At 34.5% G+C, this 15276-nt stretch overlaps 1 protein-coding gene and 1 non-coding gene across 2 annotated transcripts in view; both read left to right on the forward strand.

Moving 5' to 3' along the window:
- The window catches only part of IL1RAPL1 (interleukin 1 receptor accessory protein like 1), a 1316165-nt gene that overhangs the window by 693534 nt on the left and 607355 nt on the right, over positions 1-15276 (forward strand). The window lies entirely within an intron of this gene.
- On the forward strand, positions 8522-8625 carry LOC142866146 (small nucleolar RNA U13). Its single transcript, XR_012916206.1, has one exon. It is a non-coding gene; the product is annotated as a small nucleolar RNA U13 (small nucleolar RNA).

Here is a 15276-nt window from a genome sequence, read left to right on the forward strand (position 1 = left end):
TTTCTCTTACTCCTCTCCCCAGGATTTAACACTTTACCTGTATTCTTCCAGCTAAGTCCTTGAATCACAATTCATGCTTGGATTCTTGTGGGTTGCTTATTTAGACTTTAAATCAAAGGAATGAGTCTTGTTTTTACAGATTGATTTGAAAATTAGATGTCCTTAACATTTTCTACTTCCTTGCTGCCACCCCTGACTGCTTTCCCTGTTCAAATCCATTCACACTCCCACATACACCACAGAAACAGGCCATTTTTACTTTAAGAGTATTAGTGCTAATAGTCTGGGATGAAAAGACATAAACAAATATTAACCAGAGAGGCTTAAAGTTTTCTACATAATCTACAGTGTTCTTAAAATAGCCCCCTCAATTTCAAGTTCTCTCAATTTCCTTCAAGATAAATTCCATAGCCATCAGAGTAGTTTAAAATTCCCTCTAAGATCTAGTCCATGTTTACTTCTCCAGTTTAAGATCTAAAGATCCTAGAACAGTGTCTAGCACATGGTGAACACCCAATAAATATTAACTATTATTCTAGGAAATGATTTTCTGTCCAGGAAACCTTAAAAGGTAATAAGATTAAGAAAGTGATACATACTGCAGCAAATATATAAAAGTCCTATAAATGTTACTAAGAGCTCATCATTCCTGACAATCTACTCCCCAAACCCTACCCTCAGTCTTCATTCTTTCAAACTTCAAAGGATAAAGTTTATCCATTCATATCAAAACCTTCCTTTTTTCACATATCAACACACATTTAAAACAATCTATAATTGTAGACACTATTTTCTCCTCAAGAACCTAAGTGTTAGGAAACAATTCTACAAATATTAAAAACACAGGTGATGCCTGCTAGGCACAGTGGCTCATGCCTGTGACCCCAGCACTTTGGGAGGCCAATGTGAAAGGATCACTTGAGGCCAGGAGTTCGAGACCAGCCTAGCCAATATAGTGAGATCCCATGTTCATAAAAATTAATAAAAAATAAAAAATTAGCTGTGCATGGTAGCACGTGCCTGTAGTCCCAGCTACATAGGAAGCTGAGGCAGGAGGATCACTTGAGCCTAGGCATTTAAGGCTACAGTGAGCTATGATTGCCCCACTGCACTCCATCCTGGGCAACAGAACGAGACCCTGTCTCTAATAAAATATAAATATTTAAAAGCACAGGTACTGTAAGACTGATGGAGATCTTACAAACTAATTTTATCTTATTAACTGAGAAAGTATAGGGTAGTTATCACAAACCCAGATCTAGCACAGGATTCATTTCTGGCTCTGGAAGTGAGTGCCATTAATTAATGTCAACTGCTACCTTCTCGAATAACCACCAGTATAACCTGTAGATCAAGCAAAGCTGAGTTTATTACTTAGTGCAGTAAAGAAGACCAACAATACCTTGAGAGGGTCTTAGTTGGTTCTCAGAAGATAGAGGTTGAGGGCAGATATTGTTTATAGGATTTGGGGGGAGGTCTGGGTTCAAGTGGTTTTGAATGCAGACATTGTATTGAAATTGGGCAAAATCCAAGTTATACTAGATAAGGACTGGTGGGCCCAGTGAGTCTAGGATTTTGAAATAAGTCTTGATGAATAAATAGCTGTTGGATAAGTGAGAGGGATCATAAAGTTGAACAATCAATTGTCCCAAAAAAGGAGGCTTTTTCCCCAAATAAATAACTTAGTATCTTGGGACAGAACTGGTTGATCATTGGGTTGATCAATATATTTTCAGGAATTTCCTGAAGCCACCAATGAAACTATATATTAGTTTACAACATCATTTCCTGGAAAAAGACTTCCTGGAACAAAGAATAAAGCCATATTGATGTAGGGATTTTACTAATTAAGCTATCTGAGTGACAACCTCTTGTAAAATAGGGATTCCAGTGACACCTTTTTCATTTGGTTGTTTTGAGGATTCAGTGAAATGTGTAGAAAGTTCTTATCAGGATTCCTGCCACTTAGTAAAAGTGTTATGACTGTTAAATATCTTCTTTTTTAAATTAACTTTTATTAAAGTATCAACCCCCCTTTTTTTTTTTTTTTTTTTTTTTTTGAGACAGAGTCACACTCTGTTGCCCTGGCTACAGTGCAGTGACATCATCATAGCTTACTGCAACCTCAAACTCCAGGGCTCAAGCGATCCTTCTGCCTCAATCTCCTGAGGAACTGGGACTACAGGCACATGCCAACATGCCCGGCTAATTTTTCTATGTTTTTGTAGAGACAGAGTCTCACTGTTGCCCAAGCTGGTCTCAAACTCCTAGCCTTGAGCAATCCTACTGCCTCAGCATCCCAAAGTGCTAGGATTACAGGCATGAGCCACTGTGCCCGGCCTCAAGTCATTTTCTTATTCACTCATTCTAAGACATCCCCAAATGTGAATGAAAGAGCCATGCACTCAAAAACTTGTACACTTTTAAAAATGTTACTCTGTGACATGGAGTGGTCTGGTAAGAATAAAAAGGATGTGTCAAGGCAGCTCAGGAATTTTAGAAAGGTCTGAAAACCTGTGATAGTGAAGGTGATGTTTGACCTGGGCCTGAAGGATGCGTAGTAATCTATGAGACATCCAAGGGCAGAAGATCATTCTAAGCTAAGGGAAAAGTATGTACAAAGGCTAGAAACTATTAATTTCCATGCTGGGTTCCAGATATGAAGGAGAAAGCAGTGTAATTCCACATAAAAGTCCAGATGGATCAGCAGAAGACAAGTCTGGATAAGAAAATTATAATAAAAATTAAAAGAATTCAATATATAACAGTAATCAATCAGTATTTACAACAATCACGGGTTAGTTCCAACCAGAGAATCAAGAGTTGCCTTTTTTTTTTCTATCAAGATAAGGAGCTGGGCTTCTATCATATACAGTCTAGTGGTTCTCAAATATTTTTGTACACTAGAATCACATGAAAAAGCTTTTATTAGGTCATTGACTATGAAATGTCTGATTTTGAATCAAAAGTTTAGTTCATTATATCTCAAACAAGAAATGGTATAATTAATCAAAGTATACACCAAACTATCGATGCAGTTTTGCCATCTTAAAGGTGGCTTGTTTATGCCAGCAGCAAAGAAGCCTGGAGAGTGACTGGTGATGAAATAGCAAAAGGCATTTCCCACAGTTTGTTGACAATTGAATATTTTTCCTGGCAAGAAGTGGTCCAAGGCCTGGAAGAAGTGGTTGTCAGTTGATGCAAAGTCTGGTGAATACAGTGGATGATAGAGAATTTCCAAGTCTTGCAAGAGGATTAGCCTGTCTCTGTTGACCAATCTCAGCTGCTTAATCACAAGCATCCTCATCATTTCATTCAGCTGGTTGCAGTAGACATCTGCTGTAATCAACTGACCAGGTTTCATGAAGCTCTGGATAATACCAGCGCTGGACCACCAAATAAGACACCATTACGGGTTTTTTATGAATATTTGGTTTTGGACTGTGTTTTGGCACTTCATCTTTATCCAACCATTGTGCTGAATGCTTGCAGTTGTCAAAAAAATCTATTTTTCATCACATATAACAATACGATACAGAAATAGTTCACCTTTATGTCATGACAGCAAAGAAAGGCAAGTGTTAAGACCATTTCTGTTTTGCTGCCCATTTAATTCATGTGGTACCCATTTGTCCAGCTTCTTTACCTTGCTAATTTGTTTCAAATGGTCCAATATTGTTGGAATGGTAACATCAAACTTTGCTGCTAATTCATGCATGGGTTCAAATGGATTCACTTCCACTATAGCTTTCTGCTCATCATAATCCACAATGGTCTCAGGACACCCACATAGCTCACTTTCAAAATTAAAATCAGAAGAATGGAACTGCTCAAACCATCCATGTACTGTGTGTGTTCATTAGCCACATCCTTCCCAAATACTTTGATGATATTTTGAGTCGTCTGCACTGCATTGGTTTCACGATGGAACTCAAATACAAAAATAACACAAATTTTTGACTTATCTGTGGTTTCACAAAAATTTCTCTAAACAATATTTTGAGAGATAATCACAAGCAAAACACACGTTTTAAAGAATGCACATGTACCTTCACAATAGAAAAAAAATAAACAATAAGATGTATCAAAGTGAAATGTCAGCAATAACAACTGTCAAACTTAGTACTTAAAGAAATTGGACATTTCATACTTAATAACCTAATAAAATTGTCCCTGTCCTGCTCAAACCTCCCAAAGATTCTGATTTAATTGATATGGGCTGGAGCCTGAGAATCCATTGTTTAAATATTTTTTTATTTTGTTTGTTTAAAGTTCTACTAGTGATACTAATATATAAGCAGGATAGAAATCTGCCTTCATTAAACAGTTACAACCTGATACCAATAGTCACAAGCCCAACACAAGCCAATTAAACAATATTCTTAGGGTTCACATGTATAATTATGGAAACAAGAAGTTATAAAGGGTAATTTTAGCAGCAATGAGAGGATGAATTAGGACAGTGAATTTTCAGTCACTTCTGCTTAGCTGGGGCTTGGTTTCCAGAACAAAAGGAAAGAGACTCTTCAGATATTCCTAGTGATTCTGGAGTCATAGGCTAAGGCTAGGGGCAGTGGACATGAGATGGGATGGATTCAAAAGACAGAAGTAGATGTTAGGATGTGCTAAGGTATTGGGATAAAGAAGAGAGAGCTCAGACAACAGCCCAAGAGTTTGTAGCTATAGGAGCAGGAGTAGTAGTTATGGAATGGATATAAAGATGACAAATTTGAAAGTGTTAAGTGTAAGGAGCTTCCCAATAAATCATGACTGCTTCCTGAGCCATTACTTCTTTCACAGCCCCGGGGCACAGCTATGTGGTCCCTCCCTTCTCTTTCTGAAAATTTTTAACAGTCTGCCTTCTTTCTTCCTTTGTGTATTACCCCCGTGCCCTCAGGCCATGCCCTGACTGCTTTCTCAGTTCCAAAATATTTCCTCTACTCTTCTAAGTATTGTTTTTTGTTCGAGTAGATCTTACTTTTGAATTGAGAAACTTGCTGTAGTGAGCATCCCAGAACCAAAGGAAATGACAGTATTTATGAACTGTCTCTGATGAACATTTAAAAAGGCAAAAGTGGTCAATTTTGGAGATAACCTCAAGTCGGCAAAACTTCCCTCTCCACCCTATTGCCAAAGATTCTGGAATATATTATGAAAAATGAAAATTACAGGCAGGCAGAAAACCCAAGTATGTATATTTTTATTCATGATATTGAATTATAAAGTGAGAAGAATAGGCAGGATTGATGACTGTAATCATAATTCAAGGAAGAGTTCTGTAATTCTCCCCAAATAATTTGGGCTCTTGTGTCACAATTACTGAAACCCTGACTCTAAGTTAATGGGAAGGATAACATGGTTGCCGGCTTTTTACTGGTAATGAGAAAAATGCCAGAAAAATATCCAATATATGTTGCATTTTGTCAAAGACAGCAATGTTAACATGACAATGAAATTTAGTTTGTTTTTTGATTTTTTTTTTTTAAATCCCTCAAAGATCAAGGGACCAATGTTTTCTAGTAATTCATCTAGGAAATTGACCACCTTTGGCTTTTCTTATTTTATTTTCATTTAGAGAATATAGTTTGCATATAAATGTTGATTGGAAATTATTTTTGTACATAATGGCTTGTTTAGAATAACATCTACTGATACATGAAAGAAAGATAAGAATTGTAGCTGTGACAGCAATTTCAATCAGAAATAAAAATGAAATTTACCAAAATTTATGCTTCTGATTTCATGCTATATATTTGTTGATTTGTTCATTCCCTGAGGGATCAGTAGAGAATATGTAAGTAAAAGAGGACAAGATTGTACATTAAATACAATATGTCTTCTGGGAAGATGGAGAAATCTTTCAGCCTTAGCAGCCAGCATGTGTGTGCATGTGTGAATTTACTCAATAATAATAATACCACTTCCATTTGCATGGTATTGTAACGATTCTGTTCAATCTTTTCCATATTTTCTCTCTTTTTAGTTTCCCTACAATCCTCTGTGAGGTAACAATAATATATATGATACTCTTAATGAAACCCTGTGACAGGCAGTGCCTCATTTGAGAAAACAAACTTGGGAAGTAAGCAATATTAATATTAACTTCATTTAAATGATGAGGAAATGAGAGTCAAACAGAATAAGTGACCTATCAACCAGCACCCAGCTATCTGAGATAAAACTGATACTCTAAACTCAGTCTTGTTAACCTAGCACTATCCTTGATTCATAGAAAATAATTTGAAATTTAATAAACATCTGAAATTTAATTCATAGTTGGTATAGATACAGCATATAACTACCATCAGGAATTTTGCCTTTTTTTTTTTTTTGAAAGTGTGGACTATTATATCCCAAGAGAAATTTTCTTTGTGACTGAGTGTTTTCCAGGAAGAGATTACTTAACTAATTTGAACCATATAGACATCTCCTTAATTTATGGAAAGGTACAACATAATGTAGGGTTACAGAAGAGCCATGCATGTTGAATGCATAATCTGCACGTTATTTTGAAAGAAGGGAAACATTTTAATACAAAACTGCTCAACATGAACTTGATGAGGTATTTTCCCTTTGTTTCTGTTAGTATAAACTTGCCTATCTCTATTAATTATTGGCGGGCATAAAGTAAATGGAAATTAGCACAAAGTAACAACAATAATCTAAACATGCAGAGAGTTCAATGTTTATTTTATTTCACAGAAAGATGCCTATGAAACTTGTATAATAAATTGGTAGGCTAAAAGAATAACCTCATATAAATGCAGAATATAATTACCATTTTCACAATTTTGGTACATGTTGGAAATGTCATTTCAATCAGGGCTAATCATAATATGACAGGAATAACTGTTATACCATAAGTGATAATGTTATGCTGCTCACTTTTTCTAAATTTGGTGGCAAAATATGCAAAGATAAAACTTTCCAAGAGCCAGTAAAACATGTTCAAGAATTTTCCCACTTTAAAAAATATTTGCGGGGAAATATTCATAATTATAGGGCAACAATTATTTTGATAACTTCATTGTTTTTAGATTAACCTCTTGTTAGAATTTTGCACTTTTTATAGCCAATGAATAGAACAAATGTCAACTTCTAAGTGATAATAAAAACTTTCATATTATGTTACCTTTTTCCACATATATATTCTCTATGCCACATATATATTCCATATATAGTCCATATGTATTCCATATATAGAGAGACACACAGATATACATGTACATATGGTATTTTATATATGTGTATGTATCTCTCTATATATTAATCTAAATATAATTTTATAAATGTCTCTTATTTTTTCAGTACATATGCTTCTTATCAATAATAAAGTAGTTAAAAACAACAAAGAACTTCAACATAAAGCTCATAAAGCTCATCATTGCATTATGAAGTTGATATGAATGCCATGTTGATGTTATCTCATACTTTGGCTCCTGATGAAGAAACAGATAACAGCAAAATTCCTTTCATTACTGATTTTGGGGGTTCTCACAAAGTTCATGCCATTTTTATTTTATTTTAACTTACTTTATTTTTCTAATGTGCTTTTTAGGGACTAGTCAACAAATGGTTTCTTAAAATTACCTCTCTGGTGGAAAGTTGTTATAATTAGAAATAAACTAACTGTTGCTGTGTATATAGCCTCAGAACTAGGGAACGCCAGGGAGTCAAAAGGGTACAGAAGAAAGGAAGACATATATATTTTGTATTTTGTTTCTGATTTTTTAAAAAATTGTTGGTGTTGAGTGCAAAGTCACATTGACACACCACATAAATAAATGTGTTGATTTTGAATACTTGGAATCTTAACCTTTGGTTCAAGAACCCGTAGGGAATTCAGAAGTTACCCAAATGTCCTGTAATTGGATGCACATTTTTATTTTCATGTGCATATATAATTTTATGGGGAAACAATAGACGACTTTTATCAAATTTTTCTCAATGTACAAGACCAACAAATAGGTTCAAGACCACTACTTTACATATTAATTATATTCAGGTCCAAATGGAAAAAAAGACATAGTTCTGAAAAAATATCATAAAAACTTTAATGAATTCACTTTGGTTCATATAAGAAAATCACACAAAAGAATCTGAACCAAAGCATCTTCCAAAAAGCGTTACAACAATGAAGATTATGCTCTTTGCTTAAGTAGAAGATTAAGAAATATATTTGAGCATATTTAAAGCCTCATAATCATACAAAAAAGAAGCTAATATCCATTTTATGTTGAATAACTCATGATCATAATGTCATTAATATTATTAATGACAAACACAAAAAATTCAGATAAATTCCTATTCTTATAAAAATTAAGAATTGAATATATTTTATGATTAAAACTACATAATGTTTGCAAAAGCTACAATGTTAGTCTTATGTATGATAGTTTTTCTTAAATGTTAGTTTTAAGTAATAAGTCTTTAAGGTCTCCAGATAACTTAATGTGAAGGCAAAGGATTTCTAAGAGGTTTTGATCATACTTAGAGTGGAGAATTAAGGAGAGTGATATTGATCCTTTTATAGTTCATAAGCATCATGATTGGGTTGTCACAGGCATGTATGAGATGTGCCTCTCTCAAACCTCATTATGATGTTGGCATATTACCCATCTGACATGAAAAAAAATATTTTTTTTTTTAAAAAGGAGAGTGATTTAAGACCAAGATCAAGGTGATCTGCATTCCTTTAACCATTATGTGAAGTCACTGACAAAATTATTATTATTATTTTATCTCTAAAAAGTATAGAGAGAATTTTGCCCACAGAAAGAAAATGTTTTCTTTCAAGAAGTAGTTTGAGGTCGGTCACGGTGGCTCACGCCTATAATCCTAGCACTCTGGGAGGCTGAGGTGGGTGGATCGTTGAGCTCAGGAGTTTGAGACCAGCCTGAGCAAGAGTGAGACCCCATCTCTACTATAAATAGAAAGAAATTAGCTGGACAACTAAAAATATATAGAAAAAATTAGCTGGGCATGGTGGCACATGCCTGTAGTCCCAGCTACTCAGGAGGCTGAGGCAGGAGGATTGCTTGAGCCCAGGAGTTTGAGGTTGCTGTGAGCTAGGCTGATGCCATGGCCCTCTAGCCTGAGCAACAGAGTCTCACAAAAAAAAAAAAAAAAAAAAAAAAAGAAATAGTTTGAAAGGCTCCAGAGAAGCAGAAATGAGTTACATGTTGTTTCCTGAAAGGGCCGTTAGTAGGAGCTCACCTCTAGCAAAAGTGCTGACATCTCTTTGAAGAAGTTTACAGCTGCTAAAAGGAAGCCAACCTTTAATATAAAAAAGCCTGTAACAGTAAAGGACACTGACAGATATTTATAAACACAGGTACAGGAGCAACTTTAATTCACTTTAACTGCTAATTTTTATATTTTTGAAAAATATGAATATGTGTATGTATGTATGGGGGTGTGTATGTATGTATAGTGTCAACAATATTTTCTTTTAGCACAAATAATTTAGAATTATCTAAAAAGAGATTTGTTTTGTGTATGTGGGTTAGATTATATCATGTTTTTGGAAAGAGTAATAAATTGAGGCAATAATTCATTAAATTTGGGCTTGATTTAATAACCCAGAATTCTCTAAGATGCCACTAACATATTTTTTGGCAATTGCTGTATGTGCATATTTTAGGGAGGGTTGTAGAAAAGGTATTTGTGCCAATTATGAGACAGATCTTTGCCTAAAAAAAGAAGGAACAAATATAAGTAGAGGCATAAATCAAAATATAAGTGATGTAAGTCAATTTAAATCAGTTCTTAATAAGGCTTTCTGATTAATATTCTAACCTTTAAAAATTATTTTCTAAATCATATTCCCTGTTGTGAAACTTAATTCTTATAATAAAAATCATGCTTTGCAAAAAACCCTCTAATTTTCCAATTATATTATGAAAAAAATAACGAGTCTTCATGATAGAAAAAAAATAACAGAAACTGAGTTCATGGAGTTGCATTCTCTTGCTGTATGTTTGTTACATGTAGTCTTTCACAGTGGCACATATATTCCAAATTCAACATATTTTATATTCAAAGATTTGTATCAGTTAGCTTTTGCTGCATAATAAACCACTCTAAAACTTAATGCCTTAAGACAATTTAGCTTATTATTCTCCTGTGTGTTTCTTCTGGTCTGGGCTTGGCTCTCTCATACCATCTCTGATCATCTGGAGCCATGACCAAGTGTGGCTTTCACAGTATCTTAACCCTTCAGAGACCTTAGGTTTCACATCTAAAAAACAGAGTTAAAAAACAGCAACCTCATAACTGGCTAAAAAAAATAAGAGCCATTCCTCAAAACTGTCTCAGCTCAGCTCTCCAACAAAATCCCTGAAGGACAATTTTAAAACTAGACTATTTTTCTCAAGCTTCCTGTTCAGACTTCTCCTCCTTCCCCTCTCCTTAGCTGATATTCCACCTGATAGGTTTTTAAACATTTGGAACCATCAGATATGAATGTTCTTACCTTCCCAATGTCCTAATTATAAATGTATTCATGATCACAACCAACCTCATGATTTTTCCTGTCAGGGGATGAGGGTTTCATCTTTCACTTAGGAGGTAATTATTTCACTTGCACTCTTGATTCTATATATTCCTATTCTCTTTCAACTCTATAGTCATCTTCATTTTTTCCTCTTCACCATAGAACTGCCATTTCTTTTGTTTGTTTGTTTTTTCCTTTTCTGAGCCAATCCTCTTAAGGGAGTAATCTCAATTCTCTATCTCTATGATCTAATCTCCCACTTCTTCCTAATCCACTGTAATTTAGTCTTTACCTGTCATGGTGCAAAAACTATTATTTTGATAGTCAATGGTGGCTTTCATATTGGTGAATGTAGTAAACATGTGCTAGTTATTTTTTTTTTACTGGTTCTGTATTCTGCACTTAACACTGTTCATTACTCTGTCTTAGAAAGTATACATGTTTGCTTCTTATTACTCTAGTCTCTGTTCTCTTTCCCCTGTGAATGTTTTTGTCAGCATCCTTCATGAGCTCCTCTTCTCACAGTCATTTTTTAGGTAAAGGTGCCACACATTTCCATCCTAGTTCCTCTACTCTTCTCACTCTGCACACCATCTTGGTGTCCTCATGCCATCTCTAATCCTCACTTCTCCATCAGATAGTTGTATGTATGGTTCCAGAAGCACACCAAACTCACCATGTACAAACTCATACCGAATATGAATCTCTCATTCTTCTCTTAGCATAACATCCTTATAGTCACCTAGATGAAAAATGAAGGAGGCATTCTTGTTCCCCTGCTTCCTCACTTCCTCACTCAATTAGTCACCAAGACTTGCACATTTCTCCAACAAATATTTTCCTTTTGTTCCATCCCCTTTCATCCCTATACCCACATCCTGGTTCAAATATTTTGTATCTCTTTTTTGGTCTACTGCCACAGCGCACACAGTTTCACATAACTGCACTATCATTCACAAAATATCATTTTTGGATTTTGAAGCATGGCATACATTTTAAATTATAAGTTTGTCTTCTAATGACTTCTTATACAATCACATGTACAATTTACCTTATACACTTGATACGCTTGTGACTTATCTCATGTAAGGATGGAGAGAGGATAATAATCCCTTTCCTCCACATCCTAGGGGTCACAGTTGACACCCCCATAATAAAAGGTTAACAAGAGATAAGCATAACAAATTTATTTGATAATAGTTTTACGTGCCACAGAATGAAGACCCAAAGTTACAGAGAAAACTGTCCATTTTTATGTTTAGATTCAGTGAAGAACGAATAGCCATGTAGAACTGTGATTGAATAATAAGGGCATGATCTAATGCTAATAGACTGAGTGGGGGAAACCTAGCTAGGCCTTTCTAGATTATTGACATGATTTGATGATGTATTTCTTCCTTCAGGGTATGGGACGGGACCCTCTCTGGTATGGGGATCTTAATACAATCAAACAAGGTAAATCAGGAGAATTTCTTTATGGATAGATCATACACAGAAAGGCTGGGGGGAACGTTAGAGTATTTTTTTTTTTTTAGGTTTTATGGCTGGCTTTGGGGAAAAGGGGTTCTGATTTCTATCATCTCTTGCCTTAAAGAAGGATTTTAGTTCCTGTGGTTAGCCTCATAGGGAGAATGAGGGGTGAGAGACAGGAGGACAGGAGGGCAGAGAGAAACTTTACTTTTAAGGCTGCCTCTGAGGTCTTGTCTTTGGGGTATTGTTTTCTGAGCCTCGACACTAATATGTAATTCATTTTACATTGTTATTATTATTCAGTGATACTTTAAATTTGTGAAATTTGCTAGTTAGTGGCAAGCCATTTATTCTACATTTAAAAAAAATTTAATGAAAGGATAGAATTTCTTATAATTAAAAAGTAGGGCCAGATGTGGTGGCTCATGCCTGTACTCCTAGCACTCTGGGAGGCCAAGGCGGGCAGATTGCTCGAGGTCAGGAGTTCGAAACCAGCCTGAGCAAGAGCGAGACCCTGTCTCTACTATAAATAGAAAGAAATGAATTGGCCAACTAATATATATAGAAAAAAAATTAGCCAGGCATGGTGGCGCATGCCTGTAGTCCCAGCTACTCAGGGGGCTGAGGCAGCAGGATTGCTTGAGCCCGGGAGTTTGAGGTTGCTGTGAACTAGGCTGACGCCATGGCACTCACTCTAGCCTGGGCAACAGAGTAAGATTCTGTCTCAAAAAAAAAAAAAAAAAGAGAAAAAGTAGGTGCTCTTGAGCTTAACATTTTTATATTTAGCTCTGTGTGGAATATCTCTTAATTATTTCTTAGCTTTCCTCTCTCTCTCTTTCACATGGCATCAGAAATTCCTCCATTTGAAGAGATGTTTATATTAATTTATTAATATGACCATGATGCATATCCCTTAAATATTTTGATATAGACAATTTAAAAGAATACAATATGAATATATGTCTCAGTCACCCAGCTGATCCTTTCCAGGAGAGGAATGTGCCTTTATTAATCATGTTTTTACCCACAGCACTTAGTGTAGGATCTGTCACATACTAAGCACTAAACGTTTTTTTTAATTAATAAAGCTATCAGAGGTCACCAAGAAATATAATTCTAGAGGACAAATGAAGTTTTTCACATCTTTGTTTGTTCAGACTCCATATTCTTCCTTATGGAGCTATTTAAAATTAATTGGCAAGACTTGCCACTGTCCTTTGCTTATACTTGTGTTGAAATCTAAACTTTGTTATTTTATTTTTCCATCTATATTCATTCTACTTACTTGAAATTTTAAAGTCATACACTACCTAAAATCAGACACAGTTTCAATTGGTTGATATATTTCACAAAAGAATCATTCCTATAATTGTGTTCTAGGTCACTTAAATGCTTGCTTGTATACTTATTTGCCCATTATTTGCAAGAATATTGGTATCCCTTTAAAAGCCTTGTATATGTAGGTAGCTACATAGAAACACCAAAACTGTTCTTTTTCTTTTACATTGTGGAGGTTAAGAGAATATGGTATCTGGCATCATTCAAGGCATTTTGTTAATTCATTGACCCTTGTCTTTGAACAAAGGGTCATACATATTCTCTTTTTTTATGGTGAATTGTTTTGTATGTAAAGGCATTTTTACAACCTCAGATCTTTTGAAGGATACTACCTCTCCAGTTCATTTGTATGCATTTCCAAGGACTCTGTCAATTTTTGTTCAAAGAGAAAGTTTCTTGTTGAGTTTGAACTTATGTCAAATAGAGGCAAAGTACTTAGCAGTCACCCCATTTTCAGCATCAAAAAGTTACATAACTTATCTTGTACATTGGATGTATTGTTTTATTTAGAGTCTATGTTTACCTCATAAGTATACTTTTAATAATACTTGAAAAGGTTAGTAGTGTTGAAAATGTATCTTTTTTGGCATAGACTTCACTATTTCCTTAAATGGATAGCCTAAAAAAATATAATTATTTAATTTATGTTTTAACTATCTATACTGATTTATTTGAAGAATAATATAGCCACCACTTGTTGAAAGTAGTGACTTTACAAATATTTTTTTCTCTTATTCTCACAATGACCTTGCAAATAAGTGGACTATTATTATTTCCATTGCCCAGTTGAAAATTCAAGGCTCATAGAATTTATGTGACTTCTCATTGTCATATTGGGGCTGGAATCTGTACCAACTTTGCAGAACTCAAGAATTTATGTCCATTCCTCCATAACAATGATTTTCAATATTTTTTCTGCTTCCATATTTCCACACGGGCAACACATTCCCATTATTTTACACAATATTTCTCCAGAAGGAGGAAAGTGTTATATCTAATCTGTATCTATTGTCTTTTTTATTCCCCTCTCAAATCCTGAAAGTTTGAATGCCCATGATTCTCACGAGAATCGCCATGCTAGAGGCTAGAGAGTAGTGGTTGAATGCCGGCTCCAAATTAGAATCTCTAATACTCTGATTTAATTATCCTGCGTAGTAAAATGTTGCTATTTTTAAGAGCTACCTAGGTAATTAATATGCAGCCAGAATTGAGAACCACTGCTATATATTCCATCTTCTCAAGGTTTCTCTTTCTATTGTATTATACAAAATGAAAAAGGTAAAATTTTAAGAAATGAAAGTCAATTTACATTGTTTGCTGTCAATGAAACACATCAAATAACCTCCCAGTTCTTAAATTAATATCATGATTACCCTGGCACTTCATATTTGATATATCCTTATTATATCTTTTAACTTCCAGAAGTTTCCCCCTAATTGTTCCCAGTTACTTTATTAGCTCTTTAACCTTGGGCAGTTTTCTCTTAGAGGCTATTTTATTGTCTTTCTAATTTATAAATTAAACTTTTAGCCAGGTAATACTCTTTATTACTTTTTGAATAAATGACTCTTTACTAAAATTCCATCTATTTTATTTCTAATATTCACATATTGGCTACTACATACTAGTTACTATATATGCACATAAATAGAAATGTGAATGTACTATATACACATATAAAATGGTTTATTTAAAAATTGCATACATATATTATACATGTACATATATTATATACATATAATTTTTTTAAATAAACTACTTTTTAACTTCAGGTTATTTAGCATTAAAATACTCTCTGATGTTACCATTATTAACATGGTTTTCAGGGCAGAGCAAATGTTTTTTTCTATAAGGGACCAGACAGTAAATATTTTAGGCTTTGTGAACCATATAGTCTCTTTTGCAACTATTCAGCCTCTGTTACAACTATTCAGTTCTATCATTGCAGTGCTAAAGCAACCATATAGACAGTG

Source organism: Microcebus murinus, chromosome X (assembly GCF_040939455.1).
Source record: "Microcebus murinus isolate Inina chromosome X, M.murinus_Inina_mat1.0, whole genome shotgun sequence".
Lineage (NCBI taxonomy): Eukaryota > Metazoa > Chordata > Mammalia > Primates > Cheirogaleidae > Microcebus > Microcebus murinus.